The sequence below is a fragment of the Triticum dicoccoides genome, chromosome 2A, assembly GCF_002162155.2.
Source record: "Triticum dicoccoides isolate Atlit2015 ecotype Zavitan chromosome 2A, WEW_v2.0, whole genome shotgun sequence".
Taxonomy (NCBI): domain Eukaryota; kingdom Viridiplantae; phylum Streptophyta; class Magnoliopsida; order Poales; family Poaceae; genus Triticum; species Triticum dicoccoides.
In genome coordinates this window covers 386,750,513-386,766,288 of record NC_041382.1, presented here as the reverse complement: position 1 = coordinate 386,766,288, position 15,776 = coordinate 386,750,513, and positions in this window count along the sequence as shown.

Sequence of the window (15,776 nt, the reverse complement as noted above, 5' to 3'; positions counted from 1 at the left end):
CCCTATGAACCAAAAGAGGCCTAAGATTTCTAGGATCACAAACAAAATGCAAATAAAATATGATATGCATATGATAACCTATGTATAACATCCAAATTGAAAATTTGGGATGTTACAAGAATGCTCATTGCAGTTCACTTATATCTTTTGAGTGTGGCTTTATAGAATGCTTCATGTGTTTCACTTATATCTTTTGAGTTGTAAGTAAATAGAAGTGTGATGACCATCATTATTCATTATTAGAGCATTTCTCCAGTGAGGAAAGGATGATGGAGACTATGATTCCCCCACAAGTCGGGATGAGACTCCGGACAAAGAGATAGAAAAAAAAGAAAAAGACAAAATGACAAAAAAGGAAAAAAAGGAAAAAAGAAGAAAAAAAGACAAAGAGATAAGGGGCATGCAAATACCACACTTGTGCTTCAAAGTAGCACCGTGTTTTTCATATAGAGAGTCTCCTATGATGTCACTTCCATATACTAGTGGGCATTTTTCATTATAGAGTTAAAAGCACACCCACTTAGTTTTCATGTTGAGATTTCATACACTTATAGCTCTTAGTAACGGGCATTGATATCAACTAACGGGCATCTCCATAGCCTGTTGGTTAGCCGCGTCGATGTGAGACTTTATTACCTTTTTGTCTTCTCTATATTTACATGATTTGGAGCATCCTACAATCATCCCCATGTACACTACGACTACTCCCCAAGCACCAAGTGTCCACACGATGAGACTTCGAGCATACGCCATTGGACATCTGGCGCCCCTACGCAGCTGCAGGCTGAGAGCCCATGTAAACTCTCTCCCACTTACCCCTTCGTGGCCCAGATTATATATACTCCCCACTTCCTCCTAGCTAGGGTTAGCAATGTCATAGCTCATTTAGAGATAGAGCTTTGCTCATCCACTTGATACCTTCTACATCGTAGTTCACGACCTCTACGGGGAAGATCCTCCAAGTGGATTCAAGACCCCTTCATGGGAAGACCCCTCAAGACCTCCTCACGGAGATGAAATAGCTACCTTTGTATCTTTCCTTTGTTGTCTTTGGACTGTGTGAACTCTCTATGTGTACTTGGATCTAGCACATGTGTGATTGTTTCTTGTTGATTTGAGTGTTTCCTCTCATTCCCCTCGTGATTTTCCCCTCGTGTTCTTCGCGGGATCCCCTCCAAATCATGAAAGATCGGCCCCTAGGGTTCTACCCTACATCATATGGTATCAAGAGCCACGTTGATCACGAATTTGGAGCCCCTGCCCCTTGTTTCTAGCCTTCTTTTGCTTGATTTCGTCCTAAATTCGAAAATCCCCATCAAATAGCCCCCAATGTTTTTTGTGATTTGTTGGTTTGATGATGTTTTTTTGATTTTGATCCATGGATTTGCTTGGTTTCAAGTGGATCTAGCTTTCCCCCATCTTTCTCACCATTTCCATCCACAAAATCCGTCAACTTTTTCCCTTTGAATCATCAATTCCGCTCCAATTAGAAAATTTCCGCCCCAAACGAGATCTGGAATCGTCGGGCTGGACATCCGGGCCATCAGGCCAGACATCCAGGTCCCCGGCCGGACATCCGGCTCCTGGAGCACAAAATCTGCACGGTTCTGGACATCAGCCCCCGGATATCTGCCCCCCACCCTCGGATGTCCGACCCCTGGAGCATCAGCCTCCCGTGTTTCACCGTTTTGCCCATAACTTTCACATCTGGAGTTTGATCTTTGCATTCTTTAGCTCATTGAGTAGCTATTGACACCCCCATCCATCTAGATACGTTTCAACACCATTTGACTCCATCAAATTTTCGGAACTTTGGCATCTTTTCCTAGGCCTTCCACCATTTCATCCGCATAACCACCATCGACTTCCGCAACCTAACCCTTTTTGTTCCCCATTGCATTTGAGGTTGATTGAGTTGTGGCTTGAGTCTCCTAAGGTGTTTCGGCTACTTAGGGATGGTTACTTCTTCATCAACCACCACCATACACTTCCGCTACCCCAACTTAACCCATTTTGACTGTGTTTCCACCGATACTTCCGCAACCACCACCGCATTCCTGCTACCCCACCATTTGACATTTGACATTTGACATTTTGATTTTGTGATTTTTCTGTTTCCTAAGGTGTTTCGGCTAACTAGGAACGGTTTTACATCGAGAACACCGCCACTCATCATCGCCCCGAGGTCATCATTGACATTGACCACCACCGTAAGCAAGGGACGGTAACTTTGACGACATCATTGTACATTCTCCCTTGCCATTGTATTGTTAACCCCTAGCCCATTTTGCGTCAGTTGCCTATCGAGACTAGCCATTTGAGTATTGTCGGGCCATGCTACTTGTGCACATTAGTGATCATTGATCTGTCCTTCCATTGCATACATACCATATCATATTGGTATCATCATGTCATCTCGTGTGCCAAAAGTTTGTTCCCGCATATACACAATTGCTATCTTGGTTTGCATAGTGGCCATAAAAGAAGAGAATAAGCTTTTAAGCAAAAGAGAAAAACAAAGACGCTTGTAAGCAAGATCCATAGCATCGTATCATAGTGCATTACAATATATCATACGGTATCATACTCAATCATTGCATCCTCTTGAGCACTGCGTTGGTTTTCCCTTGAAGAGGAAAGGGTGATGCAGTAAAGCAGCGTAAGTATTTCCCTCAGTTTTTGAGAACCAAGGGATCAATCCAGTAGGAGATCATGCTCAATTCCCACGCACCTACACAAACAAATGAGAACCTCGCAACCAACGCGATAAAGGGGTTGTCAAGCCCTTCTCGGTCACTTACGAGAGTGAGATCTCATAGATATGATAAGATAATATTTTTGGTATTTTTATGATAAAGAGAAATAAAGATGCAAAGTAAAATAAACGGAAAAGGAAATAACTAAGTATTGGAAGGTTAATATGATGAAAGATAGACCTGGGGCCATAGGTTTCACTAGTGGCTTCTCTCGAGAGCATAAGTATTACGGTGGGTAAATGAATTACTGTCGAGCAATTGATAGAATTGAGCATACTTATGAGAATATCTAGGTATGATCATGTATATAGGCATCACGTTTGAGACAAGTAGACCGAAACGATTCTGCATCTACTACTATTACTCCACACATCGACCGCTATCTAGCATGCATCTAGAGTATTAAGTTCAAGAGAATAGAGTAATGCTTTAAGGAAGATGACATGATGTAGAGGGATAAACTCATGCAATATGATATAAACCCCATCTTTTTATCCTCGATGGCAACAATACAATACGTATTGGTTCCCTTTCTGTCACTGGGATCGAACACCGAAAGATTGAACCCAAAGCTAAGGACTTCTCCCATTGCAATAAAGATCAATCTAGTAGGCCAAACCAAACTGATATTTCGAAGAGACTTGCAAAGATAAACCAATCATACATAAAAGAATTCATAGGAGAATCAAATATTGTTCATAGATAATCTGGATCATAAACACACAATTCATCGGATCTCGACCAACACACCGCAAAAGAAGATTACATCGAATAGATCTCCAAGAAAATCGAGGAGAACTTTGTATTGAGATCAAAAGAGAGAGAAGAAGCCATCTAGCTAATAAATATGGACCCATAGGTCTGAAGTAAACTACTCACACATCACCGGAGAGGCCATGGAGTTGATGTAGAGTCCCTCCGTGATCAATGCGCCCTCCAGCGGAGCTCCGGAAAAGGCCCCGAGATGGGATCTCTCAGGTATAAAAGGTTGTGGCGGTGGAATTAGGTTTTCTTGGTGCTCCTGGATGTTTGGGGGTACGTGGATATATATAGGAGGAAGAAGAAGTACGTCGGTGGAGCAACGGAGGGCCCACGAGGGTGGAGGTTGCGCCCCCTGCCTCGTGCCTTCCTCCCTTGTTTCTTGACGGCCACTCCAAGTCTCCTGGATCACGTTTGTTGACAAAATCACGTTCCGAAGGTTTCATTCCATTTGGACTCCGTTTGATATTCCTTTTCTTCGAAACCCTAAAATAGGCAAAAAAGCAGCAATTTGGGCCGGGCCTCCGGTTAGTAGGCTAGTCCCAAAAATGATATAGAAGTGTAAAATAAAGCCCATTAACATCCAAAATAGATAATATAATAGCATGGAGCAATCAAAAATTATAGATACGTTGGAGACGTATCAAGCATCCCCAAGCTTAATTCCTGCTCGTCCTCGAGTAGGTAAATGATAGAAGAAGAATTTTTTATGTGGAATGCTTTCTAACATATTTATCAATGTAATTTTTCTTTATTGTGTCATGAATGTTTAGATCCATAAGATTCAAGATAAAAGTTTAATATTGACATAAAATAATAATACTTCAAGCATACTAACTAAGAAATCATGTCTTCTCAAAATAACATGGCCAAAGAAAGTTATCCCTACAAAATCATATAGTCTGGATATGCTCTATCTTCACCACACAAAATATTTAAGTCATGCACAACCCCGATGACAAGCCAAGCAATTGTTTCATACTTTTGATGTTCTCAAACTTTTTCAATCTTCACGCAATATATGAGCGTGAGCTATGGATATATCACTATGGTGGAATAGAATGGTGGTTGTGGAGAAGACAAAAAAGAAGAAGATAGTCTCACATCAACTAGGCATATCAACGGGATATGGAGATGCCCATCAATAGATATCAATGTGAGTGAGTAGGGATTGCCATGCAACGGATGCACTAGAGCTATAAGTATATGAAATCTCAACAAAAGAAACTAAGTGGGTGTGCATCCAACTTGCTTGCTCACGAAGACCTAGGGCATTTTGAGGAAGCCCATCATTGGAATATACAAGCCAAGTTCTATAATGAAAAATTCCCACTAGTATATGAAAGTGATATCATAGGAGACTCTCTATATGAAGAACATGGTGCTACTTTGAAGCACAAGTGTGGGAAAAGGATAGTAGCATTGTCCCTTCTATCTTTTTCTCTCATTTTTTATTTGGGCCTTCTTCTTTTTTTCTTTTTTCCATCCGGAGTCTCATCCCGACTTGTGGGGGAATCATAGTCTCCATCATCCTTTCCTCACTAAGACAATGCTCTCATAATGATGATCATCACACTTTATTTACTTACAACTCAAGAATTACAACTCAATACTTAGAACAAAATATGACTCTATGTGAATGCCTCTGGCGGTGTACCGGGATGTGCAATGATGCATGAGTGATATGTATGAAGAATTATGAACGGTGGCTTTGCCACAAATACGATGTCAACTACATGATCCTGCAAGAAATATGATAATGATGAAGCGTGTCATAATAACGGAACGATGGAAAGTTGCATGGCAATAGATCTCTGAATGGCTATGGGAATGCCATAATAGGTAGGTATGGTGGCTGTTTTGAGGAAGGTATATGGTGGGTTTATGGTACCGGAGAAAGTTGCGCGATACTAGAGAGGATATCAATGGTGGAAGGGTGAGAGTGCGTATAATCCATGGACTCAACATTAGTCATAAAGAACTCACATACTTATTGCAAAAATCTATTAGTTATCGAAGCAAAGTATTACGCGCATGCTCCTAGGGGGATAGATTGGTAGGAAAAGACCATCGCTCGTCCCCGACCACCACTCATAAGGAAAACAATCAATAAATAAATCATGCTCCGACTTCATCACATAATGGTTCACCATACGTGCATGCTAAGGGAATCACAAACTTCAACACAAGTATTTCTCAAATTCACAACTACTCAACTAGCATGACTCTAATATCACCATCTCCATATCTCAAAACAATTATCAAGTATCAAACTTCTCATAGTATTCAATGTAGAAAGTTTTTATTATTGCCATGTTGTTCTAAAGGACTCTCAAAATAATATAAGTGAAGCATGAGAGAACAATAGTTTCTATAAAACAAATCCACCACCGTGCTCTAAAAGATATAAGTGAAGCACTAGACAAAAAACTATATAGCTCAAAAGATATAAGTGAAGCACATAGAGTATTCTAATAAATTTCAAATCATGTGAGTCTCTCTCAAAAGGTGTGCACAGCAAGGATGATTCTGGTAAACTAAAAAGCAAATACTCAAATCATACAAGACGCTCCAAGAAAAACACATATCATGTGGTGAATAAAAATATAGCTCCAAGTAAAGTTACCGATAGACGAAGACGAAAGAGGGGATGCCTTCCAGGGCATCCCCAAGCTTAGGATTTTTGGTGTCCTTGAATTTTACCTTGGGGTTCCATGGGCATCCCAAAGCTTAGGCTCTTGCCACTCGTTGTTCCATAATCAATGAAATCTTTACCCAAAACTTGAAAACTTTACAACACAAAACTCAAAATAGAAAATCTCGTGAGCTCCGTTAGCGAAAGAAAACAAAACACCACTTCAAGGTACTGTAATGAACTCATTCTTTATTTATATTGGTGTTAAACCTACTGTATTACAACTTCTCTATGGTTTATAAACTCTTTTACTAGCCATAGATTCATCATAATAAGCAAACAACACAAGAAAAACAGAATCTGTCAAAAACAGAACAGTCTGTAGTAATCTGTAGCTAACGCAAGTGATGGAACCCCAAAAATTCTAAAATAAATTGCTGGACGTGAGGAATTTATCTATTAATCATCTTAAAAAATAATTAACTAAATAGTACCTTCCAAATAAAAACGGCAACAATTCCCATGAGCGCTAAAGTTTCTGTTTTTTACAGCAAGATCAAAAAGACTTTCCCCAAGTCTTCCCAACGGTTCTACTTGGCACAAACACTAATTAAACACAAAAAACACAACCAAAACAGAGTCTAGGTAAATTATTTATTGAATAACAGCAAGGAAAAATATTGAGTTGTCTCCCAACAAGTGCTTTTCTTATAGCTAGGCATAAGATTTCAACGATGCTCACATGAAAGACAAGAATTGAAGCACAAAGAGAGCATCATAAAACACATGAAAAACACATCTAAGTCTAACATACTTCTTATGAATAGGCATATTATAGGCAAAAAAATTATCAAGGCAAGCAAAAACTAGCATATGCAAGGAAGCAGAAAGAAACAATAGCAATCTCAACATAATGAGAGGTAATTTAGTAACATGAAAATTTCTACCACCATATTTTCCTCTCTCATAATAATTACATGTGGGATCATAAGAAAATTAAACAAAATATCTATCACATAAAATATTTTCAACACGATCCACATGCATGCAAAGTTGACACTCTTCCAAAATAGTTGGATTAACATTAACTAAAGTCATGACCTCTCCAAACCCACTTTTATCAAAAAATTCATAAGATTGAACATTCTCCAAATATGTGGGGGATCTAAAGTTGACACTCTTCCAAACCCACTTTCAATAATATTGCAAACACTATTATAAATCTCATATTCATCATGGGGCTCAAATAAATTTTCAAGATCATAAGGAGAATCACCCCAATCATGATCATTGCAACAAGTAGAAGACATAGCAAAATTAGCATCCCCAAGCTTAGGGTTTTAGATATTATAAGAACAACTGACATTAATAGAATTTATACTATCATCATTGCAATCATGCTTTCTATTCAAAGATCCATCGTGGATCACTCCATAAAGTACTTCATCACAATTTTCAGATTCACGAATTTCAAGCAAAACTTCATAAAGATAATCTAGTGCACAAAACTCACTAGCGATTGGTTCATCATAATTGGATCTCTTAAAAAGATTAGCAAGCGGATGAGGATCCATAGATCTTAGGTTCTCTGTTTAGTAATAAATAAACAACTATTCCAACCAAATAAGCAAACGAGCCAAGTAAGACATCAAAGCAAATGGAAAGACGAACAGAAGAAGGGCGAATAAAACGGCAAGGGTGAAGTGGGGGAGAGGAAGACAAGAGGCAAATGGCAAATAATGTAATGCGAGGGATAAGAGTTCATGATGGGTACTTGGTATATTTTGACTTGGTAATGGCGCCAGAAATGACTCGTTGAGGGAGTCAAATCTTGACTTGACTTGGCGCGAATCTCCCCGGCAACGGCGCCAGAAATCCTTCTTGCTACCTCTTGAGCACTGTGTTGGTTTTCCCTTGAAGAGGAAAGGGTGATGTAGTAAAGCAGCGTAAGTATTTCCCTCAGTTTTTGAGAACCAAGGTATCAATCCAGTAGGAGATCACGCTCAAGTCCAACGCACCTACACAAACAAATAAGAACCTCACAAGCAACGTGATAAAGGGGTTGTCAAGCCCTTCTCGGTCACTTACGAGAGTGAGGTCTGATAGATACGATAAGATAATTTTTTTGGTATTTTTATGATAAAGAGAAAAAAAGATGCAAAGTAAAATAAATGGCAAAGGAAATAACTAAGTATTGGAAGATTAATATGATGAAAGATAGACCCGGGGGCCATAGGTTTCACTAGTGGCTTCTCTCGAGAGCATAAGTATTACAGTGGGTAAACGAATTACTGTCGAGCAATTGGTAGAATTGAGCATACTTATGAGAATGTCTAGGTATGATCATGTATATAGGCATCACGTCCGAGACAAATAGACCGAAAGGATTCTGCATCTGCTACTATTACTCCACACATCGACCGCTATCCGGCATGCATCTAGAGTATTAAGTTCAAGAGAACAGAGTAATTCTTTAAGGAAGATGACATGATGTAGAGGGATAAACTCATGCAATATGATATAAACCCCATCTTTTTATCCTTGATGGCAACAGTACAATACGTATCGGTTCCCTTTCTGTCACTGGGATCGAACACCGCAAGATTGAACCCAAAGCTAAGCACTTCTCCCATTGCAAGAAAGATCAATCTAGTAGGCCAAACCAAACTGATAATTCTAAGAGACTTGCAAAGATAAACCAATCATACATAAAAGAATTCAGAGGAGAATCAAATATTGTTCATAGATAATCTGGATCATAAACCCACAATTCATCGGATCTCGACAAACACATCGCAAAAGTAGATTGTATCGAATAGATCTCCCAGAAAATCGAGGAGAACTTTGTATTGAGATCCAAAGAGAGAGAAGAAGCCATCTAGCTAATAACTATGGACCTGTAGGTCTAAAGTAAACTACTCACACATCACCGAAGAGGCCATGGAGTTGCTGTAGTGGCCCTCTGTGATCAATGCCCCCTGACGAAGCTATGTACCTAGGGTAGGGTCATGGATCTGTCTGACATACCCTCCCCAAGGACATCTCTACAAAGAATCAGAAACAGTCGAAGAGAAACCATCATCCACTCGACCATGAAGATGTGCTCACCCGACCACTTTGAAGACACTCGACCACCTTGAAGATGAGAAGCCTTCCACTCTGCAACGGTCAGGACTTAAACCATAGCTTTATGGGAATTTATAACACTTTATTATAGACGTTGCCAGTAACGCCCCACCTTTATGGACATTGAACCCTGTGTAACGGAGGGGAGCTGGGGTCTTGGCGCACTCTATATAAGCCACCCCCCTCCTCTGGGACAAGGGTGCGCACTTTCTGTAATTCACACACTTATATTCAGTCGACCACCTCAGGGCTCCGAGACGTAGGGCTGTTACTTCCTCCGAGAAGGGCCTGAACTCGTAAAACTCGTGTGTACAACTCCTCCATAGGTAGGATCTTGCCTCTACATTCTCACCCCCTACTCTACTGTCAGTCTTAGAACCACGACAGTTGGCGCCCACCGTGGGGCAGGTGTCTTAGCGACTTGTTGGAGAAGTTGTGTTTTTTCCGATCCCCTTCATCATGTTTCCAGGGGGACGTTTGGTTGAGGGCCGCGAGATCCATCTCGGCGCGCTCGTCTTTGTCGCCGACGACTCCGCTTGGCTTCAGGAGGCTCCACTCGACACCGACTCGCTCCCCGCCCGCGGGGCGACGCACTTCACGCGTGCGTCCGCCGCGTCCTCCTGCGGCAACCGTCGACCCAGTACTAGTCAACTCCATCAGCTTCCCCCCCCCCTTGTGACTCGCCAGAGCAAACGCTCCGGTCGGTCTAGGCTTCAGCGGTGGGTGAGGCATGTGGTGGCCCGCCAGTCGGCCACCCCTCAAGTCGCGGCGATCGATCCCGGCGAAACTCTCTACGGCCTGTTCGATCTGTCGACTGGCTCCGTAGAGACCACATCCGAGTGCGACAGCAGCAACCCAGCGGCTCAAGTTCTGATGGTCAATGGACCATGCAGCCCTCCTGGCTTCAACCGTGAAGATGGAGGCGACTGGAACGGCGATCCGTCGCGCGTTCACGAGGAGTACCGCCCCGAACCCCTCTCCTCGCAGCAGAGGGAGGAACTTCACCGCCAGAACATGGATGCATTGCATACTCCTATAGTTGGAGAAACCCCTGAGGCCCAGGCCTTGGAGTAGGTGCGCTTGGCCAACCTGGCTGAGCGCACTCGATTGGAGAACCTCCCGCGCACACTTGACGATCACGCTCGGTAGCGCGCTCCCGAATCCAGTCGACGCCAGCTTTTTCCTCCTCCGACTCAGGTATATCGAACCCCGATCCAGAATCTAGCTGCTGCTGCCCGGATAGTAGAGTCGATCCAACCCTCCGAGTCAGAAGCTGGTCGAGGTCTGGTGCAGATCCGAGCCTTGCTCCGGGCGGCGGGAGAACAGAATACGGTTGTATCTCAGTCGCGGGATAGGATCCACAGCAGATCCATGATGGCAGACACAGTTCAGTCGGCCCATAGCCCAAGATCGCCTCCGAGGCGTGAGGGACGTGGGGATCGACGAGATCAGTACAGAAACTGAGAGTAGTATGATCGTCGAGTCGATCGTGATGATCACCGTCGAGTGCCCACACCTCCCCCGAGGAGCGGGTCGTACGTGCCTCGGCAGCATGAAGACAGACGCCCTCATAGTGTTGGGCAAGGTATTCCAATCGACCCCAGGGAGCCAGGCTTTGATGCGAGATCTATTCTCGTGTAGGGCTTGGTCGACAAAAACAAAGCTCACCGAGAGGGCCATGATGGAGGTCCACAAACCAGCAACAAGGTGCATGTCTCTGGTCCAGAGTGCTTCAACAGAGCTATCAGAGCTGCGGTGATTCCCCCCAACTTCAGGTTGGCATCTGGAGTTAGTAAGTTCACCGGAGAGTCCAAGCCTGACACTTGGCTTGAAGACTACCGAGTGGCTGTCCAGATTGGTGGCGACAATGATGAAGTGGCCATGAAACACCTTCCTCTGATGTTGGAGGGCTCAGCTAGAGCGTGGGTGAATCAGTTAGCGCCTGGCAGCATCTATACTTGGGAAGATCTCGCCCGAGTGTTTGTCAGAACATTCGAGGGCACTTGCAAACGGTCGGCAGGTTTGACAGAGTTACAGTGTTGTGTTCAGAAGCCGAATGAAACTTTGAGGGATTATATCCAGAGATGGATCACCCTACACCACACGGTAGAGGATGTGTCAGATCATCAGGCAATTTGTGCCTTTAAGGAAGGCGTCAGGTATAGGGAGTTGAATATGAAATTCGGCCGGATAGGAAATATGACTCTGGCTTGGATGATGGAAATTGCCACCAAGTATGCCAATGGTGAAGAAGAAGAGCGACTCCGGAGCGGCAAGCACAAAGCAGTCGCCCACGAAGCCGGAGGAGGAAGCTCCGGTCAGAAATAGAAGCGCAAGGCCGAGCCAGCTGCTCCGGGTGAAGCTTTGGGTGTGGTTCAAGGAAAGTTCAAGGGGAAGCCCAAAGGGCCATGGAACCCCAAGAAAGTAAAAGATCAAGATGGGAATGATGTGTTGGATCTGCCATGCCATATCCACACCAAAAAAGATGAAGAAGGTAATTTCATTTACCCGAAGCATACCACTCGGCAATGTCGGCTCCTAATCCAGCAGTTCCGAGAGAAACAGCCCAAGGAAAAGGAGAAAGAAGCAGACAAGGCTGAGGATGAGGAAGAGGATGATGATGGTTATCCCCACGTGAATTCCACTCTGATGATTTTTGCTGACGTTGAGAGCAAAAGTCGATTGAAAGTCATCAACAGAGAAGTGAAGATGGTCGCTCCGGTGACACCCAGTTACTTGAAGTGGTCGCAGACTGCCATTACATTTGACCAGTCTGATCATCCAGCGCACATCGCCACCCCTGGGAGGCAAGCACTGGTGGTCGACCCGGTGGTCGAAGGCACTCGACTGACAAAGTTCCTGATGGACGGTGGCAGTGGATTGAACATACTGTATGCAGAAACATTGAAGGGAATGGGCATTCCAATGTCCAGACTCACTGAAAGCCATATGAGTTTCCATGGGGTCATTCCAGGCAAGAAGGCTGCATCCCTCGGTCAGATTGCACTCGACGTAGTTTTCAGTGATTCCAAAAATTACCGCAAAGAAAAGTTGACATTTGAAGTTGTGGATTTCCAGAGTTCTTATCACGCAATTCTGGGCAGGCCAGCTTATGCACGATTTATGGCTCGACCATGTTACGTATACCTCAAACTGAAGATGCCTGGTCCCAGAGGGGTGTTCACTATCTCTGGCAATCAGAAGAAGGCAGAAGAGTGCTTCTAGAAGGGCTCAAAGATCGCCGATGCCCAGATGGCCGTGGTAGAATTGCAAGAATACCAGAAAAAACGCAGATCCGAGTGACTTGCTGCGAGCCAAGAAGCCAGCCACAGATTCAACATTCTAGTCGTGTGGTGAAACAAAGTTCATTCACATTCACCCGACAGATCCCAATGCTGCTCCGACTCACATTCCAACCACACTCGACTCCAAATAGGAAGAAGCGCTCACCCAGTTCCTCCGTGAGAACTGGGACATCTTTGCCAACCTCAGAAGGTATGATATCAAGCTCAATCCATCAAAGTGCACGTTTCGAATTCCAGGCGGAAAGTTACTCGGTTTTCTTATTTCCGAATGAGGAATCGATGCTAACCCAGAGAAAGTAGGTGCTATACTCCGAATGAAGCGCCCTGTGCGTGTGCATGATGTCCAGAAGCTCACTGGTTGCTTGGCCGCCCGAAGTCGATTCATTTCTTGCCTCGGTGAAAAGGCGCTGCCTCTTTACCGACTGATGAAGAAATCAGACAAGTTCGAGTGGACCCCAGAAGATGATGCAGCGTTTGCAGAGCTAAAAGCCCTGCTTTCCACCCAGGCGGTGCTTGCTGCTCCAATCAGGAAAGAGCCTCTACTGCTTTATATAGCAGCCACTGGACAAGTTGTCAGTATAGTACTTACGGTCGAGCGGGAAGAAGAAGGAAAAGCTTATAAGGTTCAACGCCTAGTTTATTATATTTCTGAAGTCCTGACCCCGTCAAAGCAAAGATATCCTCATTATCAAAAGCTTGTCTATGGGATTTACATGACCACGAAGAAGGTTGCACACTATTTCTCGGATCACTCTGTTACAGTCGTCAGCGATGCTCCATTGTCAGAGATTCTGCACAATAGAGATGCAACTGGTTGAGTGGTCAAATGGGCGATTGAACTCCTTCCCTTGGATATCAAGTTTGAGGCAAAGAAAGCTATCAAGTCCCAAGCAATAGCAGATTTCCTCACCGAGTGGATCGAACAGCAACTGCCGACTCAAGTTCACTCTGAGCACTGGACCATGTTCTTTGACGGATCCAAGATGCTGAACGGTTCTGGTGCTGGAGTAGTTCTGGTATCCCCCCGAGGAGACAAGCTCAGATATGTCCTCCAGATTCACTTTGATTCCTCCAACAATGAAGCAGAACATGAAGCACTCCTGTATGGGTTGCGCATGGCCATCTCACTCGGCGTCCGTCGCCTCATGGTCTATGGGGACTCAGATTTGGTAGTTAATCAAGTGATGAAGGAGTGGGACGTCAGAAGCCCAGCCATGACTGGTTACTGCAACGCGGTGAGAAAGCTTGAGAAGAAGTTTGAGGGGTTAGAACTCCACCACATACCCCGACTGAAAAATCAAGCATTCAACAATTTGGCAAAGATAGGTTCCAAGAGAGAAGCCATTCCCAGCAATGTATTTTTGGAGCATATTCACTCGCCGACAGTTCAGGAAGATCCTTTTACTGAAGATCCCCCGCAACCTAAGAGCGCCACAGATCCGACTGAAGTCGAGGTCCCAGCCGTGGTCGACCTGATCATGGAGGTTCTGGCCATTACTCTCGACTGGACGGTGCCCTACATTGCGTACATCCTCAAGAAAGAACTCCCAGAGGATGAAGAAGAGGCTCGACAGATCATCCGTCGATCCAAGGCCTTTACTGTGATAAGAGGGGAGCTGTTCAGGGAAATCATGACTGGAGTTGGTCAAAAATGCATAACACCAGAAGAAGGTCGAATGATCCTCAATGACATCCACTCGGGGACCTGTGGTCATCATGCGTCCTCTCGGGCCATCGTGGCTAAAGCATACCGAGCTGGATTCTATTGGCCACGAGCAAATGAAATGGCGAAAGATATAGTTGACAGATGTGAAGGCTGCCAGTTTTACTCCGACATGTCTCACAAGCCAGCGTCAACCCTGAAGACCATCCCACTCATCTGGCCCTTTCCTGTCTAGGGACTAGATATGGTTGGACCACTGAGAACTGGCAGGAGCGGCTTCACTCATGTGCTTGTTGCAGTCGACAAGTTTACCAAATGGATCAAAGCTAAACCTATCAAGAACCTTGATGCTAGCACCGCTGTCCGTTTTATCAGAGTATTGACATTCAGATATGGAGTGCCACATAGCATCATCACGGACAATGGATCGAACTTTGATTCCGACGAGTTCAGAGCTTTCTGCGCCTCTCAGGGCACTCGAGTCGACTATGCTTCTTTCGCTCACCCGCAGTCAAACGGACAAGCAGAAAGAGCCAATGGCCTAATTCTCAAAGGACTGAAACCCCGACTGATGCGTGATCTCAAACACGCAGAAGGTGCTTGGGTTGATGAACTTCCGTTGGTTCTGTGGGGTTTGAGGACAACTCCTAATCGGTCGACCGGACGAACTCCTTTCTTCTTAGTCTATGGAGCCGAAGCTGTTTTGCCAAGTGATCTGCTCCACAATGCACCCCGAGTTGAGCTCTTCTCTGAAGAGGAAGCAGAGCAGGCCCGGCAAGATTCCGTCGATCTCTTAGAGGAGGAAAGAGAGATGTCCTTGATCCGCTCGACCATTTATCAGCAAGACCTGCGTCGATTCCACGCAAAAAATGTGAGGGGTCGAGCTTTTCAAGAAGGAGACTTGGTTCTTCGAGTGGATCAACAAAAACCACACAAGCTTGCCCCGACCTGGGAGGGCCCCTTCATCATCACCAAAGTTCTCCACGACGGAGCATACCATCTTTACAGTATTGAGCATCAAAAAGACGAGCCACGGGCTTGGAACGCGGAGCTGCTCCGCCCTTTTATACTTAAACACTCGTTCGAATAAAATGTAATAAGAAACACCTTTGTAATTTTTTATCAAAGACAAGAGCTTATGGTCCTATCATTCGATTGTTGTGTTCTTATTTACTTCTGAAATCCCCCAGTGGGTGGGCTTAGTCGCGAATTTGTTTCTCCTAAGTTTGAAAGAAAATCCTACCGAGTGGAGAGCAATCCTCCCACTCGGGGGCTTAGCTGCACTCCAGCACTCGCCTAAGTTCTCTCACTAGGAGACTTAGCTGCAGTCCAGTACTCGCCTAAGTTTGAAAAAATCCTACCGAGTGGAGAGCAACCCTCCCACTCGGGGGCTTAGCTGCAGTCCAGCACTCACCTAAGTTCTCTCACTAGGAGACTTAGCTGCAGTCCAGTACTCGCCTAAGTTCGAAAAAAATCCTACCTTGTGGGGAGCAACCCTCCCACTGGGGTGGCTTAGCTGCAGTCCAGCACTC